Source organism: Mus pahari, chromosome 18, assembly GCF_900095145.1.
Source record: "Mus pahari chromosome 18, PAHARI_EIJ_v1.1, whole genome shotgun sequence".
Classification (NCBI taxonomy): domain Eukaryota; kingdom Metazoa; phylum Chordata; class Mammalia; order Rodentia; family Muridae; genus Mus; species Mus pahari.
This window is the reverse complement of record NC_034607.1, coordinates 42,170,195-42,181,593: the sequence shown is the minus strand read 5'-3', so window position 1 is coordinate 42,181,593 and position 11,399 is coordinate 42,170,195. Positions and strand designations below refer to the sequence as shown.

General features: G+C 36.6%; 1 non-coding gene across 1 annotated transcript; it reads right to left on the bottom strand.

The window, feature by feature from the left end:
- Nucleotides 1–7,253: 7,253 nt before the first annotated feature.
- On the bottom strand, nt 7,254–7,360 carry LOC115062544. Its single transcript, XR_003842486.1, has one exon. It is a non-coding gene; the product is annotated as a U6 spliceosomal RNA (small nuclear RNA).
- Between the last annotated feature and the right edge of the window lie 4,039 nt (nt 7,361–11,399).

Here is an 11,399-nt window from a genome sequence, read left to right as displayed (position 1 = left end):
AATAGATAGATAGATAGATAGATAGATAGATAGATAGATAGATAGATAGATAGATAGCTGAAGGTAGATAGATAGGTGATAGCTTTTGTGACTCAGTGATATATAGAAGTCTTTTTATTAATCTCAAGATAATATAATCTCAAGATTCTATAATCCTGTCTTCTAGTACTATCATCTTTCTTTTTCTGAGATTTCTGCCTCACCATCAGAGATTGTCAAGGATCCTTCATCCTTTGTACACACTGCTAGATATCTTTAACACACTCATGTTTTAATATGATTGGAAAACATCAGTTGCTATGTATTGTGGCCTTCTGTTATTTTACAAATTTCTAAAAGATTGTTGACAGTGGCTCTATTCATATATTTTGGCAACATCACAAAGCACTTGCAATGGTCTGGGAATATGGTATCTGCTAGTCACCAAGGATTCAAGATCAAATTATTCACCCATGTATGGGGCTAGCTACTGCCAGTCATGGAATCTATAGACATGTGAAAGGTTGCTCACAGTTTTTCTTCCCCTACAACGGGCACTTATTTAAAAACATGGTGAAAAGTCTTATTGAGAAAGAAATCAGAATAGAAGACTTGTACACAAGTAGGAATGCACACGTATTTCATAAACAAAATCTCATTTGCTGTAATGTGAGTTGAACTGAATAACATCACTGTAAGTAGCAAAAGCCAGACACAGAAAGATGGATGATACAAGTTGTCACTCACATGTGAAAACTGACCACTGGGCTTTAAAGAAGTACAGACTAGAACAGCAATTAGTACCACCTGGGAAGTGTGTGGAAGAAAGACAGTAGAGGTGGTGAACAGGTGCAGTACTCTGCCGTGCAACTAAATAGGAGGAATAACTTCTAATATTATACATTATATATTTAGTATTCTATAATAGATAACAATGGCGGACTACAATTCATTAAACATTTAAAAATAGTTATAATACCAAATGTTTAATCTGCCCAGCACAAAGGTTTGTTATTGTTTGAAATGATAGATATAACAATTACTTCTATTTGTTTTTGAAAGATGATGATGACTATTATTACTATATTCTGTCTCCCTCTCCCCTTCCCGCCCTCCCCCCCCTCTCTGTGTGTGTGTGTGTGTGTGTGGGGGGGGGGGGGGGGGGGTGGGTGTTGAGTCTCTGCATGTCAGCACAGAATTCAAATCAGAAAAATCAGAAAAGGACATCAGATCCCAAGGACTTGGAGTTATAAAGGATCATGAGCCACCACATGAAGAAACAAATTCAAGTCAAATAATCAAAATGGGTATCATTCACCTGTAAAAGAAGAATTAAAATTTCATGAAAAAGAATAGACCTAGAGTGCCTAATACTATGGGATATCACCAAACTCAGAAAGAAAGTAAAATGTGTATTCTTTTTCATATGTAGATAGTCTGTAATACAACTGTAAGGAAAGATATAGTCTAAAGGACACATATGCCAATGAACATGATAGGAAAGTATGTGTTTTAATAGTGTCAACTCATAAATATTTTCTTTTTTTCTTGTTTTTAGGAGATGTGTTGAGGCTGCTAAAATGTGATTGATACTAAAAATATAAAACTTTGAGGAAAGGTCTATGGCCTCAGAGTGGCCACTGAAACTTCAATCAGATGCACGGAGTTTGGGACTGGGCAAGTATTTGAATGGCTAACTTAATATAAATAAAGTAATAATAATTAGATAAATCTATTTTGTTCATTTTAACTGTTTTTGACACACACAAGTAGCTATGGGAAGAGTGTTTGTATGTTAATTAGTTTGTGATAATTATTTCACTAAAAATACGCATATCAAATTATGTTGCGTACATGATGATCACAAGTTATGCATATATTAAATCATGATACATGCATATTTATACAAATTTTGTTAATTACAATTCAGTGAAGGTGGACAAATCTTTTTTCTCTCTTTTTAAATAATTGATTTATTCACTTTACATTCCAATCACAGCCCCCTATCTCTCAGTCTTATACTCACGCAGCTCCTCCCTTCATCTCCCCTTTTTCGCTGAGAAGGGGGCGCCCCCTAGATTTTCACCCCACCCTAGCACATCAAGTCACTGAAGAACTGGACAGATCCCTCTGACTGAGGCCAGAGAAGGCAGACCTCATGAAGACAAAGCTGCAAATCTGCTACATACGTGTGGGGGGACTAGGTCCAGCCCATGCCCATGTATGCTCTTTGGTTGTTGGTTTCGTCTCCCAAGGGAGTTGTACTTAATCGTCACTGTGTAAGTATGCCATTCAAAATCAAGTCAAAGAAAAAAATAAAATCAAGTATTCTGTCATTGGCACGCAGGTTAAGAACTATTTACAAAAAGGTACATTTCCCTTTGGTTCTATTTATTGTTTATGGTTCTCTTCTAATATTTTACAACTTTTAATTCATTATAGGCAGAATTTTCTTTACATCTATTGATCATAGTCATAAAATTTGATTTAAAATACCTGTCTAGTTCTTATAATTTGCTCATGTTGGAGTCAATCTTTATCGACTGACCTTCCACTGTGAGATAGATCAAAACTTCTCAAAGCTTCCACATGAATTAATTGGAATGTTTTGCAAATATTTTCTGGCTAGGATCTATTATCCTCTTCCTAAGAGTGTCCTTAATTCTTTTATGATTTTAAAAGCCAGTTACCATTATAAAACTTAGCTGTGCAGTCTATCTTTGGAATGGTGGTTCAATGCTCAGTTACAGGCTTTGGTCCTCAGCTTGGGGAGAGTGTATGGACTGTCCCACTTTCACAGAATAAGGAGCCAGCCAGAGATCTAGGCAACATTTCTACTTACAATGTGGGGCTTTCTTTTTCTATTTCTCTGTTCATCGAGGTTACTTTTCTGGTTTTGATTTTTGGCATTTTTTATTTCTATGGCATTTATTTAATCATTATTATATAGGAATCATTCATGGTCAGTATGTAATATACTCCACATACATCTTTATGTAATATACAGATGCTCTATGATTTTAACTACCTCTCGACCAATAAACAATGAAGCAGTTTCAAAATCTGTTTTTACTAAAACACTTTTAATGAAATCTTTTTTTTAATATCTTTTTCTATCTTTTGCAACTATTTCTGCAGGAAAATTATAAATAAAATTTCTCTTAATACAGTTTTTTATTTTATTTTATTTTATTTTACTCTACTCCTCAGTTGTTTTGTTTCCAAGCCAAATGTATTTCTTGAACATATCCTGTAAGTTGATCTTTACAACATTTGTCCCTTTTAGTTCCAAAGTAATTCTTGTAGTAGTCTTAACTGTGACAATGAACCGGTCAATCACAAGTATTATATTAAGTACAAGTTTATTGTTCCTATATGTATCTTCTATATATTTTCATGTGCTCTATTTTATATAATTTGTATTACAGTTGTCAAAAATTCTACCTAGAACTTATTTAAAAATTGCAAACTATCAAGAAAAACACAAGTATTTTTCTGCTTTATCATGACTGTATTTGTCCCTAACTCTACAATATCGTCCTTTGAGGGGAAAAAATAGTGTAATTTTTTTTATGTGCATCCTTTGACCTTCTCTCTTTAGGCCCAAATCACTAACAACAGCTTATTCTTGTGTTTCGGGGCTGTGGTAAAGGAACACTGAACAGGTTTACCCTCTTTATATGATTCCTCTACATAACCTGCTTGTTATTGGTCATTTCAATTTTCATTTTTTTCTCAATACTTTTCCCACAATAACCAGAGTTTGTAGTTGATGCCAATAGGAGGTTAATTTGTGGGAAGCTTCACAAACAGTAGCAGTAAATCTCTCTCTCTCTCTCTCTCTCTCTCTCTCTCTCTCTCTCTCCCTCTCTCTCTCTCTCTTTCTCATTGGTTGCTGGTAAAGAAAATATAAATTAAAATATTTTAAATGTGACTATTTTAAGTCTCTGTATTGTGTGTGTTTCTGTGAGAGTTCACATATATGTAAAAGTGACTGTGCATGTGAAGGCCAGAGGCTAACATACCATCAAGCATCTTCCTCAATTTCTTTTCATCTTATGGTCAAGAAAAGGTCACCTATCAGGCAACTCTGGGTAGCACAGAAGCCCAGAAATCTTTCTGTTTCTGCATCCTAGCAGTGGGGTTATAGGTATATGTTGCTGAGCTTAGCTTTTTCACATGGATGATGGGAATTCACTCTCAGACTTGTATGTTTGTATAGCAATCAATCTCTCTGTACCAACCAGTAAGAATGAAACAAGTACAGATGTGCAACACGCAGACTCAGTGAATAAGGACACTGTTTGTATCTGTTGTGTTCAGTGTGTGTTTTGAGTTATAGTAGCCTATCTTTCACTAATGTGAGCACCCTTGCATTTGGGGCATAGATGTTCAGAATTAAGAGTTCATCCTGGTGGACTTTTCTTTTGATAAGTATGTAGCGACCTTGCTCACCTTTTTGATAACTTTTGGTTCAAAGTCTATTTCACTGGACTACTATTTCATTGGAGTAGTAGAATGGCTACTCCAGCTTGTTTCTTGGGACCATTTGCTTGGAAAATATTTTTTTTCCTATCCTTTTACTTTGAGGGAATGTCTTCTTTAACTCCCGGAGGTATGTTTTCTGTATGCAGCAAAATGCTGGATGCTGTTCACATATCCAGTCTGTTAGCCTACGTCTTTTTATTGAGGAATTGAGTCCACTGATGTTCAGAGATACTAGGGACCGATGATCATTGCTTCCTGTTACTTTTGTTGTTAGAGTTGGAATTAGGTTTGTGTGTTACTCTTCTTTTGGGTTTGTTGTGAAAAGATTAATTTCTTGCTTTTTTCTTGGGTGTACTTTCCCTCCTTGTGTTGCACTTTTCCTTCTATTATCCTCTGTAGGGCTGGATTAGTAGAAAAGTGGTTTAAATTTGGTTTTGTCTTGGAAAACTTTGGTCTCTCCATCTATGGTAATTGTGATTTTTGCTCTATAGAGTAGTCTGGGCTGGTGTTTTTGATCTCTTAGGGGCTGTATGATATCTGCCCAGGATGTTCTGACTTTTATAATCTGGTGAGATGCCTGGTGTAATTCTGATAGGTCTACCTTTATATGTAATGTGACATTTTTCCCTTACTGCTTTCAATTTTTATTAATTCATTTGGTGTTTTAATTATTATGTGATGAGAGGAATTTTTTTCTGGTACCATCTATTTGATTTTCTATAGGCTTCTTATATGTTTGTGGGCATTTCTTTCTTTGTGTTAGGAAAGCTTTTTTCTACAATTTTGTTGAAGATGTTTGCTGTTTCTTTGAGTTGGGAATCTTCACTCTCTTCTATATTTATTATTCTTAGGTAGGGTCTTTTCTTTGTTTCCTGGATTTCTTGAATGTTTTAACATAGGAACCTTTTGCTTTTTGTATTTTCCTTGACTGTGTGTCTGTGTCCTTTACTGCATCTTTTACCTCTGAGATTCTCTCTTCTATTTCTTGTACTCTGTTGGTGATGCTCATCTGTGACTCGTTTTCTCTTTCCTAGGTTTTCCATCTCCAGGGCTGTTCATCTTTGAGTTTTCTTAATGATTCTACTTCCATTTTTAGATCCTGGAAAGTTTTGTTCAATTCTTTCACCTGATGGATTGTGTTGCCCTGTATTTCTTTAAGGGATTTATGCATTTCCTCTTTAAGGGCTTCTACTTCTTTACTTGTGTTCTTCTGCATTTCTTTAAGGGAGTTATTTATGTCCTTCTTAAAGTCCTCTATCATCTTCATGAAATTAGAATTTAGATCTGAATCTTGTTTTAATGTGATGTGTTTGGGTATCCAGGACTTGCTGTAGTCATAGAACTGGGTTTTGATGTTGCTTATGTTGGTGAGAGGCAAGCGTAGAATTGGTTTCTGTTGCTTATGTTCTTATGCTTGGCCCTTGCCATCTCTGGCCTCCCTGTCTCTGACTGCAGCCTGTCCTTCCTGTGATCCTGTGATCCTGTGATCCTGTGATCCTGTGATCCTGTGATCCTGTGATCCTGTGATCCTGTGATCCTGTGATCCTGTGATCCTGGGGAGTTGAGCTGCAATTGGGGTGTGGGCTGTGTGTGATTGGGTCCTGCCCCTGGGCTCTACTCCCAGCCTATGGAGCTGGATGTGTCTGAATACCTGGAGGATCGAGCTGCCGCTGTGTGTGTGTGTGTGTGTGTGTGTGTGTGTGTGTGTGTGTGTGTGTGTTCAGAACTCTGCTCCCTGCCTGAATAAGTAGGAGCCAGAAAGCTCCCAGGTCTCTGGCTGGGCAGGAATCTGCTTCCCCAGGTCTCAGGTGTCCAGGTATGCCTGGTCATTGGGCAGGGTTTAAGGTCTCACCTGTGAGGCTGGATTTATCTGAATACATGGTGGATGGGGTGGTCTAGAAACCTCTGGGGTGTGCTGTAAGGGATTGGGCCCATTGCCTTGTCTCACTACTAGTCAGCATAGGCGGGAACTGGAAGGTGCCTGGGTATCTGCTTCCTTGGGTCCCAGGGGTCCCACTATGGCCCATGAGAATTTTTTAATCCCTCGAAGAAGAGCAATTTCACAGCTGCTTTAACATGAAATTATAAAGGATCCTACAATGCACCATTTGTATAACAAAATGAGTCTGAATAGTCCTTATACGGATCCATTACATGGGTAGAGAGTCTAACTTGGAGCTCTCAATCAGGTCCTTTTCCTTAGAGCACAGGGAACCCCTCAGAATGGGAGGAAAGATTTAGGAGTCAGAAGAGATGGAGGACACCAGGAGTACATAACCTACTGAATCAATTTAGCAGGGCTCATATAGGCTCACAGAGACTGAAGTGGCAAGCAGGGGGCACTTCACCAGGTCATCACCAGGTCCTCTCTATATGTTCTGTTTGTTTGCTTGATGTTTTTGTGGGATTCCTAATAGTGGGAGTGGATGTTTCTGTAATTGTCTGATCTCAAGACTCTTTTTCTCCTACTGGGTTGCCTCAAATACCCTCAATAGGAGGGTTTTTTGCCTTGTCTTATCATATCTTGTGTGCTGTTTGACTGGTTTCTTGTAGCCCTGTTCTTCTCTGAAGGTGAAATAGAGAATGGATCTGGGCAAGAAGAGAGGTGGGAGAGGAGCTGGGAGAAGTGGAGGGAAGGGAAACTGTGGATGGAATGTATTGTATGAGAAAAGAGTTAATTTTTAATAAAAAATATAAAAATGAAAAATTAAATGTCTTTGATGTTTATGGTTTTTTTTTTCTTCTGCAAATTCTTTTTACAGTTCCATCAGACACCTCTTTTTTTTTTTTTTTTTGAACACTTCACGAATTTGTATCTCATCCTTGCGCAGGGGCAATGCTAATCTTCTCTGTATCTTTCCAATTTTAGTATATGTGCCGCGGAAGCGAGCACTACTGGACACCTCTTAATTAAGTTGTTTTCTTAATAGTTAGCCTTTTTAGTCCTTTGCATATTATAAAGAGGAATTCTCTGTCAGATATACAGTCACCAAAGAATTTTCGTGTTTTGTAAATTGCTTCTTCATTAAAATCAACAAATCTTTTACAGAAGCTTTTTAACTTCATGAAGTCAAATTTGCTAATTGAGGGTCAGTTTCTGTGCACAATCAGATTCTTATTTGGAAAGTCTTTATCTGAGAAGGTAATGAATACTCTCTACTCTTTCCTCTAGAAGTTTCAGAGTTTGAGGTCTGATGTTAAGTTCTTTTGTCCATTTGGAATTGATTTATGAGCAAAGTGAGAGAGTGGCATGAAGTTTCATTCTTTTCCAAGTAAATATCCTATTTTCCCAATACTGTTTGCTAAAAATGCTATATTCTCCCCATCATGTATTTTGATATTTTTGTCAAAAATCAGGTGGCTATCAGTGCACTGATTCATATCAGATCTATTACATTGATCAAGACGTCTGTTTTAATGCTAGTTCTGTGCTGTTTTTATTATTACATTTCTGTAGTACACTTGAAATAGATCTACCACTTGAACCAGACAGAGCACTCTTGGGCATAAATCTAAAAGAGTCTATATTCTACTACAGAAAGGCACAGCTACTCATGTATCTAAGTATCTAAGACATGAAAATAGCTTACATGGCCATCAATAAATGGACAAAGAAAAATTTACCTAAAAACAATGAAATTTTATTCAGCATTAAAAAAAACTGGAATGAAATTTGCAGACAAATGGATGGAATTAGAAAATATTATACTGAGTGGAGGTAACTCAGACATAGAAAAATACCACATGTTCTCTGGAGAAAAGGAAGGGAATGGAGAAGAGAAAACTAAGAATAAGGATGCTTGAAAAGCCATATAGTAGCCAGTATATAATAATCTTCACATACTCATAGGTCGAAAGATAAAAGTTACCTTGCACAGAGGCAAATGGTCCGCCGAGAAGCTATAGGCTGCCAAATGAAAATCTCAGTACAAGGCTTTTGACATATCTCCTCATAGTTTTGGTCAGGGTTGCCTTAGAGATACCTCCTCCACAAACACTGTGAGCTTTTGCCATTGCTCTTCGTTTTCCACTAGAATCCCATGGTAAACTACCAGACTATCAAAATGCCTTCTTATTCTTACCTCTAGACACATAACTTACTCTAGCTCTAATCCCACATTAGAGAAGCTTCTTCGTATTGTGAGTGGCAGTTAATGCAGAAAAATCACAACTGTCAGGGGAGTGCACAAACAGTACAACTATATTGCACCCATACATACACATATGCACACAGAGAGAGAGGAGAGAGAGAGAGAGAGAGAGAGAGAGAGAGAGAGAGAGAGAGAGAGAGAGAGAGAGAATACCCAGGAATTATCTTGAGAGAGAGCTTAGATCAGGGTAAAAGAGTTTCTTCATGTCTTATGGAAAAGCCAGGATCCCTGGACTCACAGGCTCACAGCCCTGTGCTTTCCTGCGTATGAAGCACACAAGATCAAATCAAGCAAGATTCTGGCATGGAAGAGATTGGGGATAGGAAGCTTAGGAGTCTCTGTCCCTAACTGAGGTGCTGTTGACAGATGGTGGCTTCCAGGACAAGAAGAATCAGTTTTATTTAAAGATGTAGCCCCAGGCAGTCAACTATATTCCAGTGGACAGTGTCATAACTATTAGTATAAAAGCAGCACAAAATAGACTACTGTGGTTATTGGAATAAGTAGAATGAAATTTGGGTGGAGAAATGGAGTGGGCCTGAATGGAGTTTGAATAAAAGTGGGTAGTGAATATGATCAAAATATATTGTAGTAAACTCTCAAAGAATTAACAAAATATCATTACAAACATTACAGTATACTTAAAATACTTGTATAAATCGTGCAGCTTTTAAAAATTTAAATGGTATGAATTTAAAAAGACAAAATGGATTTATTAAAAGCAAATGAAGATGTGCTATCCTCTTCCAAAAAGTTTCTTCCCTTCACAGGAATCATATTGACAAACTCACAATAAAATGACGTTCCTGAAATTCTCTGCCTTCATAGAAATCTACTGTCAATTTCACACATCCTTATTTCATACCCCTTTGGGCTTATAGATACGTAACTGAAATATATATTATTATGTATGTGTCTGTATTTGTGTTAAGTAAGTATGTTTTGTTGAATGGCTAGCACATGAATCACCACTCTTGATTTATGCATCAGAAATTAATGTTTCCCTATTTGCATCTGTATTAATATAGGATACACTCTACTAGACAAAGTTATTTAAAGAAAATAAAAGCCAAAATGTGAAGCACAGCCTTCAGAAAACCACAGAGAATTGTGTTAGACACTTGAGTGGTTTTCTATTTAGGTTAATGTGCCAAAGCTAGCTTGTTGTTCACCAACCCTTTTTCTTCTCCTCCTGGGCTCACAAGGAAAGAACAGTTTCAGATCTCTTATTGATTTCTCAGTGGCTATGCGGTACAGATTCTTTCTCTGCATTACCATTTCCTCTTGAAATGAGTAAATATAAGTCTGTACTCTTAAAGCCACCGAGATTTTCTTTTCCTCTGATAAGCAGATACCATGACCAAAAGCAGGAACATTCACTTCTCAGAGCTGGCAGGCAACCACAGCTGGTTACATAAAGTTCAAATATTTACAGGTCAAGCTAAACATCTTATCAATAGGAGTTGCTCTCTTAAAGGATACGTATTCCATTCATTGTGCTAATGGAATCATTCATTTCTCCATCTGTCATAGGCCCTATCCCATTAAAAGAGTGAGGAGGGATGGAGGAAGAGGAGGAGGAGGAGGAGGAGGAAGGGGGGGGAGGACAAAAAAGGAACTATTTGCTGCATGAAAATCACTATATGCCCATCTTTTAGCATCTTTGTACTAAAGCCCATTATTTACTGGATGCAGAATGTCAGAGCTAGTGCACTAGAAAAGATACACTAAAAAGTATTTTACTATTTAAAATAATCCCAACCATAGCTATGAATATGACAACAAAGAATCCTGAGTGATGAACAGAGCATGACTGCCAGTGGGGGTGGGGGGGGAGAGAGAGAAAGAGAGAAACGTTAGGGACCATCTTGGGGGAGGCAATTTGAGAAGACTATGGAAGAGGAAAAACTTCCAAGAAAATTCACCACATTTGAAGATTCCAGTTCCCCCTGATTTCATTAGAATTCATTATGCTTCCCAATTCTGGTGATACACTTTCTTGTACAGCCAGTCTCTTCCCATGTGTGTAATACTCCCTGATACCATAGAACACTTCATAATCTTTACAGTCTCATATTTTCCTTAATTCAGTGATCCCTGGTTTTGGTGTTCAACTTAAAAAGAATGAGGCTGGAAAGATATATTTCATATATTTATAATAATATAAAATTTAAGATGCATGAAGAAGAATCAGGTTAGAAACTGATAAAATATACACAGATAAGAAACTGAAGTTTTAAATGCTAATACCAAGCTACTACGTAACAATATAAATATTTGAGCATTAAAACTTGTAGATTCCCTTAATTTAGGGTGGGAATATAAAAATTAAGAAAACAAAACAGAACAAAACACATGTTTGCTTCCATCTGTAAGTGGACAAGTTAAGGTATCTTGACAAACCAAATCATTTTTCATCATTTTGCCTATGAAAATATAGACATGCTGATAATTAATCAAAATTATTACCATAACTAGGTTCTTCTCTAGATATTTACTACATATCAAGTATAATCTGGGTCATAGTATTATTTCTTACAAATCCCAATATTTTGGATATTTTGGTATATTTACATTTTATGCATAATTAAAAATGAATGATTGACACACTAGTGGGTGCCAAAAATGAGATTCAAGTTGATATATATTTGTGTACACACATTCACACACACACACACATATATATATACACACATATACATATATATATATATATACATATACATATACATATATATATATATATATATATATATACACATATACATACATATGATATCA